The sequence below is a fragment of the Pogoniulus pusillus genome, chromosome 14 (assembly GCF_015220805.1).
Source record: "Pogoniulus pusillus isolate bPogPus1 chromosome 14, bPogPus1.pri, whole genome shotgun sequence".
NCBI classification, from domain to species: domain Eukaryota; kingdom Metazoa; phylum Chordata; class Aves; order Piciformes; family Lybiidae; genus Pogoniulus; species Pogoniulus pusillus.
The window spans coordinates 17,269,660-17,275,906 of NC_087277.1; the positions used below are offsets into that span (position 1 = coordinate 17,269,660).

At 47.0% G+C, this 6,247-nt stretch overlaps 1 long non-coding RNA gene across 1 annotated transcript; it reads right to left on the bottom strand.

Moving 5' to 3' along the window:
- Nucleotides 1–1,423: 1,423 nt before the first annotated feature.
- LOC135181309 (uncharacterized) lies at nucleotides 1,424–3,474 on the bottom strand. Its single transcript, XR_010304816.1, has 2 exons — nucleotides 3,206–3,474; nucleotides 1,424–1,820 (listed from the first exon to the last, which is right to left on the bottom strand). It is a non-coding gene; the product is annotated as an uncharacterized LOC135181309 (long non-coding RNA).
- Between the last annotated feature and the right edge of the window lie 2,773 nt (nucleotides 3,475–6,247).

Below are 6,247 nucleotides of genomic sequence, written 5' to 3' on the forward strand. Positions count from 1 at the left end.
AACTATCTCAGATGAAACACAGAAAGTAGTTTTCAAAAGGAACGAAGGCCAGTTGGGCTTTTGAGAAGTGGAAGAAATAGTTCCATGTCAGGGCTGCATGTGGCCTCGGGGCTGACAGGAGACAGCATGCTACAGACCTCCCAGCATGAGGCAGAGAGAACTTGTGCTTTGCTGAATGGTGCTGGAGTTGAGGAAGGGAGGGTTACTGTTGTCTTAGTGCTCCCTGAGTTAAGTTCACACCGATGCATTCCCAGCAAAGGACAAATGATCCCCTAGGGATGGCTTTGTGTGAGCATATAACCCCACCTCAGACTGTTTCTTGGCTGATTACACCATAGTGGCTAAAACTTTACATCTGTTTCTAGTGAAGGAGTTTGAAGAGCAATAGCCTGAATTTGCTGATCCTGAAATATTTCCCACAGGATCTTGGGACTGAGCTTGAAATGTCTCGGATGTACTTTGCTGCTGAGCATAGATGAACATGCCTTCCATCAAGCAGTCAGCAAATGTTCTCCTGTCCAGAAAATGGAACAACACTGCTCCATGGCAGTATCGCCCTCCTGTGTTTTCCCATATTTTATTTGGTTGGTGGGAAGCACAAAATTGGTTGTTGGTCCCAGATTCATCCCTTGTAGGCTTGAATGGACAAGGTTCACACCAGGCTGGTTCAGTTGTGTGTGCAGATTCCTGTGTAACAACATCTTTCCCCATCATGAAGGGATTGTTGCGAGAAAGAGAAGGGATTTTGCATGTGTTGGGGAATTAAAAATGGAAATGTCGAGACCGGCAAGAATGGAGACTGGATAAAGATTCTTGTAGAAACACAAGAAGTGACAAACACCAGAAGGGCTGCAAAAACAGCAGGTGCAAATGGCTCCTAGGTGAGCAAATTGGCAAGATTCCAGCACAACTACAGCCACTGTTTCAGGACACCCAGACTGGGAGACAAAAGCCAGTAAGTAAACCCTAGCGACTCACAAAGGTAGGATGAGATGGAAAGACCCATCATGGCAGATCCTCCAGGGGCAAAAAGAGTACATCTAAATCCAGCACATTGTCACTAACATGGGAGAAACCCAAGAAATGTGCTGATAGTTATTGTCCCTTGTGCCTGGAGCAGAGAAAAGCTGCAGGGCTATGGAAATGCCCATGGCTTAAGATGTGACATTCAGTAAGATCCCAAGAGGGTGCTGTGGCAGGAATAAGCCTCGTTCATTCTTCTTTCTGTATCCAGTGAAAAGCTGTCCTTGGATGTGAAATTGCCTTTGCCTCTGAGTCATTCCTGAAATCTCTCCCATTGCTATTTGTCAGATACAATCAGACTGCAAATAGCAAGCAGTGGCAGAAGCAGCAGCTGCGGCCCAGGGAATACACTGTAGACTTCAGGAAAGTGGTGTCTGTAATGTGCCCAACTGATGCAGAATTAATCAGGTTTGAAAAAAGAGCACGGTCCTTGCACCCTGGGGGACTGCAGCTAAAAATTCCTGCCTGTGCGGATCTTCCCGTTGTGCTCCTTGACGTAACTTCTAAGAGAAGCAAATGAGTTTATCTCCCACATTGCTCGCAGACCTTTCACATGGAAATAGTGGGATTAGGGAGATTAAGATTTAGCTTCGACTTGGGTAAAGAACAACAAAGGAGAAAGATTAACACTTGAAATGGTTCCCAGTCATTAGATCTGAAGTCCAGTCTTCGTGTATTGCCTCTAGTCAGAGCTTTTCTGTTGTATTCATTGCTGTCACATCTGATCCCATAAGAGAGCACGAGTAAACCACATGGTTCCTTACACCAGAGTGGGCTGGCTTGAAAACACCCATGGTCTTGAGAAGGCGTGAAAGAGAAAAAGAAGCCTGGTGAGGTTTACGGGATGGCTGTTGGGAAGGCTACTCTCGAGGAGGACAAGTAATCAGGGAGAACAGAGTCAAGGAGGTAAAGAGCAGAGGCTGAAGGTTAAGGAGGTCTTGGTTTGAAGTGAGCAAGAAAGGAGAGGTAGAAGGCCATAGGCTTGGAGAGGACCTGACTTGGCATAGAGGAGAAGGTTGCAGGAGTTTGGTGTGAAACCAGCTGCATCTTGGTATTGGTGGGCAAAACACAGGGATGAGATGTGTCCACAGACCACATGCCTGCTATGGCTCTAGTCCAGACAGCAGATGATTTTGGATTTAAGGAGGCAAAGACTACATCTGCAGTGATGCAGGTGAGAGGTGTGTGTTAGGCAAGACATGGAAGAATCCAAAAGAATGCTTTCAGCAGCAGCTGGGAGACAAGACTGAAGTGTTTCTGCTTTTCCAAGCAGTTTAGTAGCTGTTTTGAGTATTCTAGTGAATCACGTCATTAACTTTGAATTGGTTAATGATTAAGTGCTGCTAAAACTCAACATTTAATCTACTTTTCACCATTAATAAATCTTAAGTTGCTGCTAAATCATAACTATGTCAAATTGTATTTCTCCCTGTAGCATGTGTCAGCCTTCCTTGGTAATGGAACTGCTATAAGCTCAGATTCAGTGGATATGTAGGCTCCATGTTCAACAGATTAGGGCCATTCAGCTGTACCTTGGCTGATGGGAGTAAGGAGGTGGTGGTTTGCTCGGTGGGACCCCCATATCAGTTATTTGTGTGGATGGACAGGGCAGGGCAAGGTTATGTGGTCTTTGTCTTCAGAGGTTTTCAAGACCAGGCTGAGTAAAGCTGGTCTGAGTCCCATAGCAGACCCTGATTTGAGTAGGAGGTTGAGCTAGGTATGACATCAGAGGTATCATGCTGGCAACAATGCAGCAAGACACTTCTGGGCTTGGTTTTCTCAACAGACACCAGTTATTGACTCTGATGACATTGGTGACCTGAATGTGGCTGGCCCTTCTGTCTGCTGCAAATGCAGGGCCCTAACCACAAGTACCCAAAGGCCAAATAACCACGTTTATCATGATACCTAGGCTCCCAGACTCCACAGTGGCTCAGCTGTCCCCCAGTGTGGCATTCTGCAGTTACCACGTGGCTGTTAAGTCCATCCTATAACACCAGACATCACCAGAGCCCTTCAGTTCCCACGCAGAAAGTGTGGCTTTGCTTCCTCACAAGCTGCAGGGTTTTGCTCTGTGAGAGACTCAGCCTGCAAAGGTGGGCACTGCCACTTCACTTGGTACCTGAGATCATCTAGAGTGCTGTTTGTTCTACCTACATTTTAGAGCTGGTTATTTACTTACACAGAAGGAGAAATGAGTGCCAGGAGGATGGAGCCAGGCTCTTCTTGGCGATGCCTGATGACAGGACAAGGGGCAGTGGCTGGAAGCTGAAGCATAGGAAGTTTCAAGTAAACACAAAGGAGAATTTTTTGACTGTGAGGGTGACAGAACACTGGAAGAGGCTGCCCTGGGGGGGCTGTGGAGTCTCCTTTGGAGATATTCAAGACTTGCTTGGATGTGTTCCTCCATGGTCTGGTACAGGTTCAGCCGAGTGCTCCAGGTCATCCTCAGAGAGCTGAAAGAAGCAACTCAACACAGATAAACTCAGTCCAAGGAAGCCTACCCAGCACCCGTGAGCAATGTCAGAGCAATCATGAGGCCTAGCCCTACCTAGCCGGGGGGCCACACCAGGCCCCCCGGCCTTTTGAATCCCCTCCACCATTCACCCAGTGAAGCACCACAGAGCACTCACCGGTGATGATCCGAGGAGGATCCTTCTGCCCACAATGGGCAAGCTTGGGGCTTGCCTTTCCTGGGGCCACTTATAAAGGGGAGTGGGTAGGGGGAGGCTAAGTGGTGACACCTGGGGTGGGAGGAGACTCCAATAGAATCCAGATTGAAAAGGGGAGTGGGCAGGGAGGGCAAAGTGGTGACACCTGGGGTGGGAGGAGACTCCAAGAGAACCCAGGTGTTATGAGTTTGGGGGAAAAAAAGGGGAAAATGCATTGTGCAGGAGAGAAGGAGGTGGATATGGTGGAGAAGGGAGAGAAATGGAGAGGAAAAGGATGGAGATGAGAACAGGAAGATGGAATGGTCTGTTTGCAGTCATCTTGAATGTTAAATTGCACAGCAAGTGATCTGTGAATCTGGGCAGTCCTCTTTTCCTTGTGTTTCTTTGCCTTTCTCACATTTGTCAGCTTAGCTTATCTTTTTTACAGACTGGATAAAGAGAAATATTTTTGCTTGGTGTTTTTGGAGATCAAGTTGAAGTATGTAACAAAATTATACACAAATCATCACTGGATAGAAGTCAGCAGTAAGATTTTGTAACATTTCATCACGAACAACAGTTTGCAAGTTGTGCAGAGATGTCTACCAAGAAGCCAGAAACATGCTCAGATTTCAGCTTGGAGAAGAGAAGACTCCACAGAGACCTAATAGTAACCTTCCAGTACCTAAAGGTGGCCAACAAGAAGGCTGAAGAGGGACTGTTTACAAAGGCCTGAAGTGGCAGGATGAAGGGCAGTGGTTTTAAACTAGAGAAGAGATTTAGGTTGGATGTTAGGAGAAAGATCTTTACCGTGGAGGTAGTGGAGCACTGGAACAGGTTGCCCAAGGAGATAGTTGAGGCCCCATCGTTGGAGATAGCCAAGGTCAGGCTCATCAGGGCTCTGGGCAAACTGAATCAGTGCAGGATGTCCTTGCTGACTGCAGGGGAGTTGGACTAGATGACCTTTGGAGGTCCCTTCCAACTCAAATTGTTCTATGATTCTATGATTCTACCTGGGCCATAGCTGACTCTAGCTTTCAAGCTCATCTCCAAAGCTGGTGTGCCTGTAGCCATGTTGAAGGCTGGAAGTTCATGGCCAGCACAGGGCAGCTGGATAGTGTACATGGTCCTTCTGAATTGCGTCATAGTGCAATTGTTCAAACCATGTCCCAGGGGAGATAGAGTTGCCACTACCCCCAGTGGCCTTCTAAGGTCAGCCCTTCCTAGTGTGACCCACAAGTGTTACTTAGCTCTAAGAAGGTAGATCAGGATCTCAGTGGGCTAGGGTAACTTGGGCTGCTCAAACTGCTTTCTCTATCTGAGAGAGTAAACACACATCTCTGCACACATGCAACATCTGTCACTGCTATTTCTACTAGCAGGAGACATTCTTGCCAGCAGAATTGCGGGCTTGGTGCATGACTGTTGGAATTCTACCTTTCAGAGGAGATCCTGCTCCTTCCCTTTTGGATTCAATCCTTTCTGTTGAATCCAGGCTTGCTTCCCAAGCAGCTGGCTGCTCAGAAGTTGTGGTGCTCAGCATCTCTAACTGGATGCAGCATATGAGGTCAGAAAAGGGCATGTAATCCCTGTTCCAGGTCTTGCATATCCTTGTACATTGTAACAGTACTCTGGAGACTGCAGAGCAGTGCAAACCAGCTTACAGCCTTCCTCTTCTTGGCCTGATCGGCAGGTCATTGTTGGTTTCTTTACAGAATAACTTGGTTCCTTTTTGTGCTGCACCATATGGTAGATGAGAGACAGATGTGTGCTCTGACAATGAGTCATTACCACAGTTGTAGCTGTTAAGAAAGATGGTGCTTTTTGCAGCTGGATCAGGGGTAGTCAAAGCCTTTAGCCTACTTTAAAACACAGAACTTCATGTGCTTTTTTGGGACTCAGAGGTCACCTGGACCAGTCAGTCCCAGCAAAGGAATCCCTCTCTGTGTCCCATACAATAATACATTTATAGTCAAGGGGTTTTGAATTCCATCTTTCTCTGCCCAGAAGGGCAATGCTTTGCCTGTCCCTGCTCTGCCCTTTCTGCCCTGCCTGCGTGGGGTCAGGGACTTACCCTGTCTCTCCATATGACAGCACAATGGAGCCTTTCTGGCTTCTGAGGTATCCAGCTGTCACTGCAATAGCAATTCTAGGTTCAGCTCTTGTGTGTTTGAGTGGTATTTTCAAATACCTGAGAGGAAAGGGACTGGAATTCTCACTAGTAAAACAATTTGTATTAATGGTGGCTTATCTGCAGGACTTGACCTTCACAGAAGTCTCTAGATACCTTGCAGCATGGCTCAACCTGTGCCTGTCTCCCCAGACATTTGCTGTAGTTCTGGAGTTTCCAACTGTATGCCAAAGCCAAGTAATGTTGCAGACCATCAAAGATAATTCATGAGCTTTTAATCAGAGGAGACCCTGCCAGCACTGAGAGACAATATTTTCATTTACCACTCAGAGCCAGAGTCAAGCAATGGTGGTGACAGAAAGCAAGTGAAGAAATGGGAAAAGTGGTAGCAAAAGCATCTAGATTGCTTGAGCAGAAGTGACTTTCCTGACCCATTGCTGTC